The following is a 15,591-nucleotide window of genomic DNA, read 5'->3' on the forward strand; positions in this document are numbered from 1 at the left end:
GGATCTCACTTCTGCGGATTCGCAGCGAGATCAGCTGCGGATCCAGTACCATTGATGCCTTTGTTAGCACATACCCGCAGCGGGATTGACATCCCGCTGTGACTATGTGCTTTACCCCCTGGAGCCCACAGCCCCGCCGCTCGCATTAGTCCCGCCGCCGGCATCCTCTATCCCCGCCGCCCGCATCCTCCATCCCGGCCCCCCATCATCCCCGCCGCCCACATCCTCCATCCCGGCCCCCCATCATCCCCGCCGCCCACATCCTCCATCCTCCCCGCCGCCCGCATCCTCCATCATCCCCGCTGCCCGCATCCTCCATCCCTACCGCCCGAATCCTGCAGCCCGCCGCCGAGAGCATATACATTACCTGCTCGGCGGCGCGTCTTCAGTGAGGCTCCCGGCTCCGGTCCTGCTCAGCCGATCAGCGCACGGCAACACTGATCGGCTGAGCTGGACCGGGAGCCTCACTGCAGCCGCGCCGAGGAGCAGGTAATGTATGCTCTCGGTGACAGGCTGCGGGCAGCGGTGCTGATAGGGGGCCGGGATGGAGGATGCGGGTGGCGGGGATGATGGGGGGCTGTGATGGAGGATGCGGGTGGCGGTGCTAATGGGGGGCCGGGATAAAGGATGCGGGCCGCAGTGATGATGGAGGCGGGGATAGAGGATGCCGGTGGCGGGGCTAATGCGAGCGGCGGGGCTGTGGGCGCCAGGGGGATAAAGCACATAGTCACAGCGGGATGTCAATCCCGCTGCGAGTACGTGCTAACATAGGCATCAATGGTACTGGATCTGCAGCTGATCTCGCTGTGAATCCGCAGAAGTGAGATCTGCTACGGATCCGGTAGGTGTGAAGGCATACTGAAAATCTAAAACAACAGAAGATGTGATATAAAGCAAGTTTGCAATATACATTCATTATATTTTTTTGTTGTTCTCATGCTGTAAAACACAGCTGAACTTACCAGAAATCCAGGTCCAGTCTCCTGAAAGCAGATTTTCTGACCTGTGCTGGTTGTAATAAAAGAGACTAAACACAGTAATTCCGGCCAGTACAGAGAGTCACAGCTCAATGTGTCCATCAATCACATGACTGCCTTCTCTCTGTGAGTGCTCAGATGGCCTGAGATACACAGGACTTCCTGTTCTCTGACTGTTTCCTGTTTTTTGAAAAAAAAAAAAAAAAAGTGAGAAAACAGGAAGTGCTGTGTTTTGCATGATAAAAAAAATAATGAATGTAAATTGCAAACTTCCTTTATATCACATCTACTGTTGATTTAGATTTTAAGTTATAATGACAAAGACACTTTAAAGAATATCCTCACCTCTCCACACTCCGTTGTCCTGCTGTCTTCTCCACGCTGACCACTGCTGCCGTTGAAGCTACTTAGCCCGTCTCTGTAGTGACAGGCCACACAGCCAATCACTGACCGAGACGGGACAGCACTGCGGCCAGTCTTTGGCTGAGAGGCCTGTCATTTCAGAGATGTATTAGTGTGCTAGTGGCAGATGTGGTGAGCAAGAAAAAACCAGGAGGACACTGGGGGAGCGGTAGAGGTAAGAGAGGTAAGTATATACCTAATTATTTTATATACACCGACATCTGGCGTAGCGATATGCAGCCAGTGAATTTTATAACATGCTAAACGACAACAATCAGCCCATGACTGGCTCCTTGGCTAATCGTTGTATTTATTACACAGAGCGTTATTGGCCTGATTAGACAAATAATTGCTACTGTACGTGTAATAGGGCCCTAAATGTTACCATTGCATTATTACAATGCATTTTCTAAGCATTGGTTGCTTAAAGGGATTTTCTAACCAAATACAAAAAAAAAATTGTAAGATCAAACTTCATTGCTTGCCACTAGTCCTAAGTGGCTTTGTAGTGTATACTGCATAGTGGCTTAAAGTGGATCTGTCAGCTGCAATTCACGCTCCAAATTGCTGACACTTTTAGATTAGGACAAGGAGACACATGGTACCATTCATATATTTGTCTGTGCTTCCATAACATATTTTTTCCATATTTTTATTTCCTGTGTCAAAGGGGCTATTCCAGGCTTCTGAACTGCTGCAAGCTAGAATGTCTTCTCACTTCCCCTCCCATCTTTTATCCCGGTTGGCTGACAGTCAGCTGGAAGCTGAGCTCCAAGCAGGGATAGAGATAGGAGGCGATACAGCTTGCAACAGATCAGGATATTTAGCAAAGGAGAATGAAAGCATTTTTTTTAAAATTCTGGAAGCACTGACAGATATATAATATAAGCCCTATTCACAATAGCCACAGGAAAGGACATAACTAAGAAGCCGAGCCTTTCTATGGTGTCTACAGTCACATGCCTCTTTGCTTTGTGGCAAACTCAGTCCTGTCTCAAACATACCGTGTTTCCCTGAAAATAAGACAGTGCCTTATATTAATTCTTTTATTTTCAGGGGATGTCTTATATCTATCCCCCCAGTCTGCCCCCTCGGCTCTGTTCCCTGGTCTCCTCCCTCAGCTCTTTCCCCTCGGCTCTCTCCTCCTGGCCTCCCCCCTTGTCTCTTTCCCCCTGCGGCTCTCTTCACGCATCTTTTTCTCCCCCGACCCCCCGGCACACTCACCAACATCCTGTAGGACCAGAAGACCAGGAGCATGCAGCGGGACGTCAGGGCTTGGGGGAGGGGGGGGCGGATCGAGTGGGTGGGTGGTAAGCAGCCTAAGAGTCCTATTACACGGAGCAATTTTTAACCATTAACAACTAACGATAGATGTCCGTGATTGTGTCCCAATTAAAATTGCTGTTTAATGTTGACAGGATCTATGCTGAACAACATAAAAAAACGGGCACAAAAAAATTCTTTAGATGGAAATCCTTCTTGGAATCGTATTTTCAACCACTCGAGCTAAGGGACATAGTCTTTTCATTTAGGTGTACTGACTGGTATTGTAGGAGTGACTTGGCAGGTACACTAGGGTCTCTCCACCTTCCTCCGCCAGCCACTGGGGGTCGTGGTGACACTACCAGTACCTAGTGTGACATACTCGCAGGTGGCCCTGCCAAGTGAATAGGGGTAAGGATGGGGCGGTGGGTGGAGGCTTGAGGAAAGGGAGGAGGATGTCTTGTCAAAGAACTAGCAAGGTGAAACACGTGGTCTCCAGAAACAAGGCGGATGTCTATTATGTCTAGTACTACTTTTTGTATCCACAACTAGTATTTTCCTTGTACATTCTTTCATGCCAATAATGTGTACACCCCATTATTGTTGGTCCTACGTTTGGACCTTTAAATTGTTGGTTTGTGTTGTCAAAAAACTGATAAAAGATTTAATAAACATATATTTAAAAACAAAAAAACAACTAACGATAAACGATCGCAAACTAGATTGTTTATCGTTAACCATATTACACAGAACGATAGTCGTTAGTTACGATCGTTCATATGATCGCTATTGGGATCGTAACTATGATCGTTTATTCCATCTGATCCCAGCAAAACAATGAACAATGTGCAATTACACTGAACGATTAGTGAACTTGAGCAAACAAATGTGGAATTAGGATTAGCGATAATTTTAGGTTCAACGACATACGAACATACGACACATACGAACATACGACATACGAATGATTTTTCGATAGTTGCCTGCAATTACACAGAACGATTTTCATTAAAATTTGAACAATATAACGATTTTTCGCACGATAATCGTCCCGTGTAATAGGGCCCTTACTTTTGGGGGGTGCCTTAATTTCAGGGAGTGCCTTAGTTTAGGGTGGGGTTCCATATTTTCGGGGGGAGGGGATGCCTTAATTTAGGCTAGTTGGTAGGATAACTAAGGTGTCTTATTTTAGGAGGATGTCTTATTTTCAGGGAAACACAGTACATATCCAGATGGAACAGTACCTTTTTTTTTTACCCAAACTCCCTTTCTTCAAATACCTTTCCCTTCTGTCTTGCTTCAGATATGAATTATTTACGACCTCTGGTCCCAGTAATAATCTTGGACATCCATTATGTCTAAAGCAATCTAATCTTTGACTATAAAATGAGTAATGAATATAACAATAAAATGAGTAAAGTATAGTTATAAAGAAGTAAATGTTTAAAGTCCAGATGTCATTAATAGTGCAGTTCTTAGAACTTGTAACGCCTGGAGTAGTGGATCCACTGGACCGGCACCAGCGATGGCACAAACCTCACCAGGGAGCGGAGTCTAAGGGGCCGCTGGTTTTCACCAGAGCCCGCCGCAAGGCGGGATGGACTTGCTGCGGCAGGCGACCCCCAGGTCGCTACCCCTGGCTTGGTTGCTGGTGTCGGCAGGCGAGGCGTGGCAGGAGATGGCACAGGCAATGGTCTGCAGGTGAGAGCGCACGTGACAGGCTGGACACGGGAACAGGTGGAGTGACAGGGAAACAGGAACCAGGAACAGGGACTTGGGACCAGGTAACGGACAGGACTCAGGAACAGGGACTTGGGACCAGGTAACGGACAGGACTCAGGAACAGGGACTTGGGACCAGGTAACGGACAGGACACAGGAACAACAGGGAGCTGGGCCAAACGCTATGGGAAGCATGTAGAGGCTCCAACCCAGGGGACAGGGCATGCTGGGATTTATAGGGGAGTGATTAGGTGCAACTACCAATTAGGAGCGCACTGCCCCTTTAAATCTGAGACAGCCGGCGCGCGCGCGCCCTAGGAGGCGGGGACGCGCGCGCCGGCCGGCACAGCGGGAGACAGGAGCGTGGAGAGGTGAGGCGCCCCCCGGGGCCGAGGTGATAGCAGCGCCGGGTCCCCGACTATGGACACCGGCTGCTGCATGGGGCAGGAAGCGGTCGCGGCGGCGGCCCGGAACGCGGGACGCCGCCGCGGCCGTGACAGTACCCCCCCCCGGTGGCCTCCCCCGCTTTCTTGCCTGCAGATGGCACAGGAAGCCCCAAAGTCTTTGACATCTTGAAACAGACTAGGCCACCAGTAGTGGCGAGAGATCCGTTGGCCGGTCTTACGGACTCCAGGGTGCCCGGCCTCCAACGAGGAATGACCCCACTTCAAAATACCTCTTCGAAGCGCAGGGTGAACATGAGTCTTTCCGGGGGGTACTCTCTGAAGCGAGGAGGTGACGACTGGTGCTAGGCGATCAGGCGGTAAAACATGGCAAGGGACTGTGGGTCTGTGGACGAGGACCTTCTGTAAGTTCTCCCGGTGGTGAGAGGACACGACCTTAGTCTTGGGTACGGAGAGAGGGTACACCTCGGCAGAGAAGGCATCCGCCGAGTCTTGGTCTTCTGCCGGTAGGTCGGGTAGAGGCTTGGCTGGGACAGGAAACGACATAGTACACTTGGTCTGAGGTGACCTGAGACACTGGTTGGAACAGTCCTGACCCCAACTGAGAATCTCCCCGGTTCTCCAGTCCAGTTGAGGGGCATGTTCTTGCAGCCACGGGAGTCCCAGGAGGACCGCGGGGGAAGAATGGGGCAGGACGTAGAAGGATATCTCTTCTTGATGTAAAGGACCCACCTGGAGGACTAAAGGTGCGGTCTGGTAGTACACACGGTCGGTAAGAATTTCGCCTGTGACCGAGGAGATAGACAGGGGCCTGGCTAGTCGGGTCACGGGTAGCCGCCATCTTTGGACCAATGTTGCCGCAATAAAACTGCCTGCTGACCCAGAATCGAGGAAGGCAGTAGTCTGATGATTTCGTCCTGAGAGAGTCCGGATGGAAACTGGCATAGACAGACTTGGAATGGTGGCATTCACACCTAGGGACACCTGTCCCACCGGACCTAGGTGCGAGCATTTTCCGGATGTTTGGGGACGTAGGGGACATCCCAGCCGGAAGTGATCGGAACCACCGCAATAGAGACAGAGATTCTGCTCCAGGCGCCGGATTCTTTCATCAGGCGTCAGGTGAGCCCGTTCCACCTGCATAGGAATCTCAGGAGAGGGTTGGGACATCGAAAGGTCAGGATTCTGGAAAACCGGCGCCAGCTGGGGATGGCGACGGGAACGGGTTAGTAAATGTTCATGCCGAACCTCCTCCTCCCTCTCCGAAAAACGAGTATCAACTCGGGTGGCCAGTAGAATGAGTTCGTTCAGGGAGGTAGGCAGGTCTCGGGCAGCGAGCACGTCTCTCACACGACTAGACAGGCCCTTCTTGAAGGTGGCCAATAGGGCGGCCTCGTTCCAGTCCAATTCGGCTGCCAGGGTGCGGAACTGGATGGCGTAGTCACCAACAGAGGAGCTGCCTTGAGAGAGGTTGAGGAGAGCAGTCTCGGCTGAAGAAGCACGGGCAGGTTCCTCAAAGACGGAGCGAAACTCGAATAGGAAGGCCCGGAGATTGGCAGCAACTGGATCATCACGGTCCCACAGTGGCGTGGCCCAGGCCAGGGCTCTACCTTCTAATAGGCTGATGATGAAAGCCACTTTAGAGCGCTCGGTGGAAAACTGACTACTCAAAAGTTCAATGTGCATGGTGCACTGAGTCAAGAATCCTCTGCACAACTTAGAGTCCCCAGAGTACTTGCTTGGGAGGGCCAGTCGGAGTGAAGAAGAAGCGTCAGGAGGTGGTGTGCGCTGGGCAGTAGTCTGCTGCTGTAAGGCGGCAGTGAGTTGCTGGATCTGCTGTGACTGCTTCTGGATTTGTTGCGCCTGCTGAGTGACCACTCTGGCGACATCACGGAGATCAGGCACCTCGCCGGGATCCATGGTTGGAGCCTACTGTAACGCCTGGAGTAGTGGATCCACTGGACCGGCACCAGCGATGGCACAAACCTCACCAGGGAGCGGAGTCTAAGGGGCCGCTGGTTTTCACCAGAGCCCGCCGCAAGGCGGGATGGACTTGCTGCGGCAGGCGACCCCCAGGTCGCTACCCCTGGCTTGGTTGCTGGTGTCGGCAGGCGAGGCGTGGCAGGAGATGGCACAGGCAATGGTCTGCAGGTGAGAGCGCACGTGACAGGCTGGACACGGGAACAGGTGGAGTGACAGGGAAACAGGAACCAGGAACAGGGACTTGGGACCAGGTAACGGACAGGACTCAGGAACAGGGACTTGGGACCAGGTAACGGACAGGACTCAGGAACAGGGACTTGGGACCAGGTAACGGACAGGACACAGGAACAACAGGGAGCTGGGCCAAACGCTATGGGAAGCATGTAGAGGCTCCAACCCAGGGGACAGGGCATGCTGGGATTTATAGGGGAGTGATTAGGTGCAACTACCAATTAGGAGCGCACTGCCCCTTTAAATCTGAGACAGCCGGCGCGCGCGCGCCCTAGGAGGCGGGGACGCGCGCGCCGGCCGGCACAGCGGGAGACAGGAGCGTGGAGAGGTGAGGCGCCCCCCGGGGCCGAGGTGATAGCAGCGCCGGGTCCCCGACTATGGACACCGGCTGCTGCATGGGGCAGGAAGCGGTCGCGGCGGCGGCCCGGAACGCGGGACGCCGCCGCGGCCGTGACAGAACTATACTGTAGACAGATAATAGTCAGCAGTTAGATGACGTCATTGGTGGATTACTTATTAAACATATATATGCTGTTATATAGTATAACATGCACAAGATGGGACATAGAATATAAAGTGGTTTTATGGATTTTTAAAATTTGGTTGCATAGTATATGTCCCCAAAATTAATGTAAAGTGGTGTCAAATGCATGGTCCTGCAGCTGTTTCATCAGGCATAATAGGAATTGTAGTTTCGCAAAAGCTGGAAATCCGTTAGTTTGACATCTGTGATGTAAGGTAATATAATGCATGCCCTGGTAAAAATGTTGTGGTTAAAAAGTACCTGTTATGAAAAAAAATTGTTATGTCAGATAAACGTGAAAAGTTTTGATCAGTCAGGGTCTGAGTGTTCAGACCCATACCGGAGAACGAGGCAGGAGAAGTTTGCACGCAGTGCATTCTCTCCGGACTCTGTGTTATGCGACCTGTACAGCCACATAATGTAAGTCTATGGGGCCTACCAGGTCAAAAAATGACACAGAGCCGGGAGTGGATGCATGTCATGCGGACTTCTCCTGTCCTGCTCTCCTGATTGGTCACAGTCTGAACACTCAGACCCCATGTCTAAAGTTTTTTTTTTTTCCTCATGACAGTGCCCATTAAGGTGAAGAAGGAGCTGGCATTCTGTCTATAGCCACATCCATGCACTAACCATGCACCCATGTAACAACCATAAAAATAAAAGATAGGCCTCATTTCCAGTATGATGACCAAAGAGTTATGGGGTGGGGTACTTACTGATCATTGGGTGTGGTACTTACAGAGGATCAGATATAGTTGTACCTGCTGAACACACTAGACTCCTAACCAGAGCTGTCTTTCCATTGGGCAGGGTAGGCAGCTGCCAGGGGGCCCATGACTCATAGGGGGCCCCAATGGCAGCCGCCTACCCTGCCCAATGGGAAAGACGGCTCTGGTTAGGATTCTAGTCTGATGAGCAGGTAGAGCTATATCTGATCCTAAGGGTCCTATTACACTGAGCGATTTTTAAAGATTAACAACTAACGATAAATGATCGCAAACGAGATTGTTTATCGTTAACCTGAAATCGTTCGCCATGTAAGGGCCCTTTTACACAGAAAGATTATCTGACAGATTATCTGCCAAAGATTTGAAGCCAAAACCAGGAATGGATGTGAAAAGAGGAGAAATCTCAGGCTTTCCTTTATTACCTGCTCTCTGTTTATAGTCCATTCCTGGCTTTGGCTTCAAATCTTTGGCAGATAATCTGTCAGATAATCTTTCCGTGTAAAAGGGCCCTTACACAGAACAATAGTCCTTAGATACGATCGTTATTGCGATCGTTATTGCAACGGTTTATTCCTTCTGATCTCAGGAAAACAATGAACAATGTGTTATTACACTGAAAGATTAGTGAAAAAATGCGGAACTTGAGCGAACGAACGTGGAATTACAGCGAATGATTAACGATAATTTCAGGTTCAGATCTAAATCAACGATCAACGACATCCGAACGATTTTTTGATCGTTGCCTGCAATTGCACAGAACGATTATCGTTTAAATTAGAACGATTTAATGATTTTTCACACGATTATCGTCCCGTGTAATAGGTCCTTAAAACAGTGCAGTGTCCCAGAACAGCCCTTCTTATGCTCACACTTTCATTATAAACAGTTCTGTTCTGGAAAGCTATGGTCCACTGCAAACTGCGTGTATTGTGTCACCCCTGCAGTATTCAGGTCTGCCATTCCTGTCATTTAAAGGACAACTCCGGCGGGACCCAACCCCAAAAAAAAAAACACAGACACAGACACCATACTCACCATCCCTCCGGTGACGATCGCCACTCCATTCGCCCACCGTCCGCCTCACCGTCACCTGCGTCCACCGTCCAGCGATGTCTCCTTCTTCCGGGTCCATGAGAGAGAAAAGGCTGCCAGCGCGCTTGCGCACCGGCAGCCTTTTCATTGGCTGGAGCGCATCACATGGCTTCCAGCAAGCTCAGCCAATCAGGGCTGAGCAAGCTGGAAGCCATGTGATGCGCTCCAGCCAATGAAAAGGCTGCTGGTGCGCATGTGCACCAGCAGCCTTTTCTCTCCCATTCACTCTCAATGAAGACGCCGAGGAGGAAGAAGACCCGGACCGCCCCCAGCTCTGACATCACCCGACACCAGAGAAGAGGACCGTGACGACCGTAATAGGTAATGTATATATTCTTTAACTTCCGGGGTGGGGGGTCGGGGGTCGGAAAGTGGGGGAAGGGGGCCAGACCGGGTATTTAACCACATTACAAAGTTATATAACTTTGTAATGTGTGTTAAATAAGCCAAAAAAATTTTTCGCCGGAGTTGTCCTTTAATGCATGTGTATTCAGGTATCAGTGTCTAAAGGTATTATGTCGCCTCCTAGTGTTCAAGGATGGTACTTGTCATGTATATTCCTCTGTATATGCCTAATGGTGTGATGATGCAATGGCTGGATGTCACGTGACTGTGCCCTGCTTCCATGGTAACACCAATGGTCATCGAGCTTTTGGCTGGGTTACCATGTGACGTCCTGTGCTACCTCAGTCTATTCCCTACCATCAAGGGGATAGGTTGTCTGTTAGTCCTCTCTCTCCCTGCTAAGGAGAGAGGCCTCTGTGTGCTCTGCTGCTCCAGTCCACTGGTTGTGTTCCTGTCTCAAGTGTCAAGATTCTCATCTGGGTGCCGATTCTTCAGTCATTCCTCTCATCATCATCTTCTCAAATCATCAACAGCAAGTATTCAATTCAAGTCTCATTCCACCCAGCATCTCTGCTTCAGTATCACTTCTACTCCCATTATTCAGCACGCTAATCTCACAGCCTATTGCAGCATCACCCATTATTCTGCTTTATTCAAGATTGCCTTATTCCTGGTTGCATCCGGAGAGACTGTTACTACTAGTTACCACCGTTACAATAAATATACAACTACCGTTGTTTCTGAACCTTGGCATTGGTGTGATAATTGGTGCCCTGACTAAGGACAACGAAGAATCGCACGCCCAGTATTCCCGCATGGTCAGGAGCCCGGTATCCAGCTGTATCACCCTCGTGCCTACACCGTGACAATATTCTCCTACAGCTGCCCCGATTCCTGCACCCCTCACAACATCTGTATTGCGGAGTGGCCCCTAGGGACAAGGGCATCGCAACAGCCCCTGGCTTGTCTGAGCCTCCTTGCAACCTCACCGTGCCCCCAACCTGGTAAGCACTGCTGCTTGCATCCATGGGCTCACACAGACCTTTGGATGACGGCTGCTGCAAATGGCAAGAGCTGAAGTCGAGTGGGATCGTGGGCGCGCCCCACTCTGCCCATTCCCCATCTGTGTGTGTGTGTTGGGCCATTGCTTGTTTGTTATGTGTGTGTGATACTGTGTGCATATGCATGCATGTGTGCATCTGGTGGGACAGTGCTTTTGTGCTGCTTGCCAGTCCTCTACTGGGCCGTCCCCTTCGCTTGTGGTCCTTGTGGATGGTGGGTTGGTTGGCTGGTCTATATTCCCTCTATGCCCATGGTCACTATACTTACAGACCTGGGGATTGATCGCTATGAATTTGCAATTATTACTGTATACTGGCTACAGGCAGTAAATTCCAAGGGCAGGGAGTATACAGCACATGTCAGTGTAATATAGAAATCATGGCAGCAATATAAACACAGCTCCAGCAGGAGGAGGCAGATGCAACGTCTAATGGGTTTTATTTGCAGAGAGGAATGTACAGCTGGCTGATCTGTGGCCCATCAGTGTCAGACAGGATTCCCGCTTTACATCCCTATACTACTGATACCTGGGACCATGGGAGAAATCACAAGGTGGGGGGGGGGGGGGTGATGTGACGTAGTAGTAGTATGGGGTCCAGTACACAGCTCTGCCCAGGGGTCCATAATGCTGGTAAAATGGCCCTAACGGGGGGAGGATGAGGGATGCGAGGCTTGAGAGGCACAATGTATTCTATTCAGCTGCTTGCCTGTGTAGCTTCCTTATTTTGGCCCTTAAAGGGCCCTTTTGAGACATTTTTTTCCCCAGAAAAATTGTCAAAAAAAAAAAAAAAAATGGATACATAGCCCTCCATTATCCATGTGGATTCATGTAGATCCAGGGTGTCAAACTCAGGCCCTCCAGCTGTTGCAAAACTACAATTCCCATCATGCCTGGAGAGCCAAAGCTTTAGCTGCCCAGGGATGATGGGAATTGTAGTTTTATAGCAGCTGGAGAGCCTGTGACATAGATAGACCTGTATATACAATGCATCATTATTGTGATTACAACATCCTTGGACTCTACCATGACACGTCATAGTGACTGCATTGTGTATATTGCAGTATTTTTCCTCCCAGGGGCAGTATCACAATGTACCGCTCTTTGTTTATATGACGTAGGAAACACATTGGCAATTTTAGGACCAGTGTTCCCGACGGTTTTGTAACAATAAACGTCCTGAGCGTAAGTTTTGTTCCGTTTTCCCAGGTGACAAGAATAATCTTTTGATCATGTGATCGCATGAACATTTATCTGTAAATATTATGCTTAGATCAATATTTGAATGTAACTGCAGGCGATGGGGTAACTCAAGGTCATGTCACCACCTGACACAATGACAGTAATAGAAGAGCATAGTCAAACTAAACATCACATGGCGTGTTAAATAAAAACTAATAGAGGTCAGCCATAAGCCCTGATGTTTAAAGCAAATGTACCATCAGTACACATGGATAGAACAGGCGCCCGTGCAGGAATGCCGATGCCATGGTCCTTTTTTTGAATCGTGGTCCGCATACAGGTCTATTTCTGAGCACCAGCCGGGGGTGAAGCACTGGAGGTAGGCCTGCCTGTCCCAGTGGGAGGAAACCGCTGCCCCTCTATGTTGCTGCTCCATTGATTCTCACTGGCGCTTGGGCCGGCCTACCTCAAGGGCTTCACCCCCGGCTGCTGCTTGGGAAAAAAACGGTGCCGTACGTGGGAACCGGGCCACAGTTCAAAAAAGGACCATGGCACTGGCACCATTCTATCCCTATGCAAAACTTAAAGTGGATGTACTAATGGTACAATCACTTTAAGGGTGCCTTCACACCTACCGTATCGCAGCAGAAAATCCGCTGCGGATCCGCAGCGGATTTTCTGCTGCGATACAGTAGGTGTGAAGGCACCCTTAACCCTAAATGCTTGGCTTTAAACTAGATCAAGACACCATGTCAGAATGTTTATCCAACTGCATGCTGGCCACCACATAGACATGGCATATTATTACTTGGCCACAAAAGTAAACTATAAGAAAGCCCCAAGGAGAGTTAATTTACTCTTATGTAATACTCCCCCATGTGCTACAATTGGAGTCCAGACAAGATAATATACAGTCCAATAGCAGATAATGGTTCACCGTGGCAGATTACTTTCCCATGCCAGTGTCTGACAAGCATGGAAACCCAGATGTGTAACAAATGGTAGGCTGGCTCAACTACAACCCTAGCTACGTCCAAACAGCACCCGGGAAAAAACGTAGACTGTTTCCTCCTCCAAATTTGACACAGTATATAAAAATGCCGTATACAGAGCAAATTATGACCATGTCCTATACAGCGCCTCATATTGGGGTACAGTGAAACTTTCCTTTCCGATCTTTGGAATGTATTGAAAACACACAGCTTTAAAGGTGTTACAGAGGTAAAAGAGCCCCCTATAATGACATAAGTCACTCGCAGGCTATGGGGGTCAGTGAATATTTCCAAGTGTTGAACTCGCATGCGAAGAAGTTGGAGCTGACAGGAAAACATGGATAAAGCCTATGGCCCAGGACTCCATAGGACTGCATCAAGGAGCAAAAAATATTTTTTAAATATTAAAAAAAAAATTCTAATCACCCCCCCCCCCCTTTTCCTATTTTCCACATAAAAAATGTAAAGTGTTCCTATCCTGCACAAAATGCAAAAAAAAAAAATACCAAACTCTTAAATGACTGATTTTTGGTCACATCGCCCCCCCCAAATGTAATAAAAATCACAAAGTCTACAGACCACGGGGCAAAAAATTAGCTCCATAGATGGCAATATAAATGAAAGTTATAGGATCATACAACAATTATACAACTAGACCCATAGAATAATTTAGCATGTCGTTTTTACCAATAATGCCCAACAAATTTTTGCATTTTTAAAAATTTTTTTTTCAATGTATGTAATGTGTATTCCGTTTAATAACAAATAACAAATTGGACTCTCAGCTATAAACATCTGACACATTTCTTACATTTATCAGTGTGAAATAACTCATGTGAGAGCTCATGTAGCTACCGCCGCTCAACTGTAGGGTCGTAGAAAATAGCAAAGCTATTTAGAGTGTGGTCTTTTGCCTCAGCTGGGACACCGTAGGAGCCATCTTTGAATAGGGCAATGTTTATTGTCTGCACACTTCCTGGAGTGTTTTGGATTCCTCAGGCACATGGAGCAGTCATGATCGGTAGGTGAAGCCTGTGCAGCTTGGACTCACTGGTCTTTTGTTTTCTTTCATGTCTAGCACCAGTATATAAAGCCCTGTGAGTGCTGGTATTGTTGTACTTTTAGCTATCAGCTTACTGGAGTATTAGCATTCCTCACGTCCCCTGCAGCTATAGCAGAACTACAACTCCAATCAGAACTACAACTACAATCAAAACAGCCTGTGGCCAGACTATGGATTGCTAGCTTGGTATTAGATGTGCATTGTGTGTATTATAGGAATATGCAACTCCAAGGAGCTTTGTCACCTTTCATTTCGACTACATCTCTGCCGCTTTGAGTTTGGGGGGGGGAGAGGGGGGGGGGGTAGTGTTAACCTCTTAAGGACTGGGCCAATTTTCATTTTTGCGTTTTCGTTTTCTCCTCCTTGTGCTTAAAAAGCCATAGCACTTGCATTTTTCCACCTAGAGACCCGCATGAGCCCTTATTTGTTGCGCCACTAATTGTACTTTGCAATGACAGGCTGAATTTTTGCATAAAGTACACTGCGAAACCATTACATTTTTTCTGGATTTGATGCGACCAAAAATGCGCAATTTTGCACTTTGGGATTTTTTGCGCTGACGCCGTTTAACGTGCGAGATCAGGAATGGGATTAATTAATAGTTTGGGTGATTACGCACACGGCAATAGCAAACATGTTTGTTTGTTTGTTTGTTTATTTACTTTTATTTATAACATGGGGAAAGGGGGGTGATTCAAACTTTTATTAGGGGAGGGGGCTTTTTATTAACAACTACACTTTTTTTTTTTTTTTTTTTTTTTTTTTTTTTTACACATATACTAGAAGCCGCCCTGAGGGGCTTCTAGTATATGCACTCTGATCTCTCATTGATCTGTATATGCTGTATATAGTTATACAGCATAGATCGATGAGATCGGCGCTTGATTGCTTTTGGCTGCTGCAGTCGAAAACAACCAAGTGCCGAGCCGGGATCATTTTGGCGAAGACCCCGGCAGGTATTAGACATGGAGATCGCTCCTCCGGGACAACGTCGAGGGGGCGATCTCTGCCACTAGACACCAGGGAAGAGCTGCAGAAGGTAATCGGATGCAGTTGTCAACTTTGACAGCTGCCTCCGATTACTTAAGTAGCGGGCACAGTGATCGGATCGTGCCCGCTAATAGCCGCGGCCCCGGGCTACACGCGGCACCCGGGATCGTGGCGGTTCAGAGCGGGGTCGCCACTCTGAACACCTCTTGCGGACGCATGACGTACCGGTACGTCATGCGTCCTTAAGAGGTTAAAGGGGTACTCCGTTGAAAAACTTTTTCTTTAAAATCTACTGGTTTCAGAAAGTTATATAGATTTGTAATTTAGTTTTATTAAAAAATCTCCAGTCCTCCAGTACTTATCAGCTGCTGTTTGTCCTGCATGAAATGGTGTTTTCTTTCCAGTCTGACACAGTGCTCTCTGCTGCCACCTCTGTCCATGACAGGAAGTGTCCGGAGAAGTAGCAAATCCCCCATAGAAAACCTCTCCTGCTCTGGACCGTTCCTGACATGGACAGAGGTGGCAGCAGAGAGCACTGTGCAAGATAGAAAAGAAAACTCCACTTCCTGCAGGACACACAGCAGCTAATAAGTACTAGAAGATTGTAGATTTGTAAATAGAAGTAAATTACAAAT

At 48.5% G+C, this 15,591-nt stretch overlaps 1 protein-coding gene across 3 annotated transcripts in view; it reads left to right on the plus strand.

Annotated features, from left to right (window-relative positions):
- The window catches only part of SHLD1 (shieldin complex subunit 1), a 107,930-nt gene that overhangs the window by 29,316 nt on the left and 63,023 nt on the right, over positions 1-15,591 (plus strand). Inside the window, exon 1 of one of the 3 annotated variants that reach the window (XM_069955114.1) lies at positions 10,653-10,673. The exons of 1 other annotated variant lie outside the window; for it this stretch is intronic. The gene's annotated coding sequence lies outside the window, so the exon portion shown is untranslated. Of the gene's footprint in view, positions 1-10,652; positions 10,674-13,852; positions 13,925-15,591 lie in introns of those variants that run through there. One more of the 3 variants, XM_069955112.1, reaches the window with a different exon arrangement.

This window comes from Dendropsophus ebraccatus, chromosome 15 (assembly GCF_027789765.1).
Source record: "Dendropsophus ebraccatus isolate aDenEbr1 chromosome 15, aDenEbr1.pat, whole genome shotgun sequence".
Lineage (NCBI taxonomy): Eukaryota > Metazoa > Chordata > Amphibia > Anura > Hylidae > Dendropsophus > Dendropsophus ebraccatus.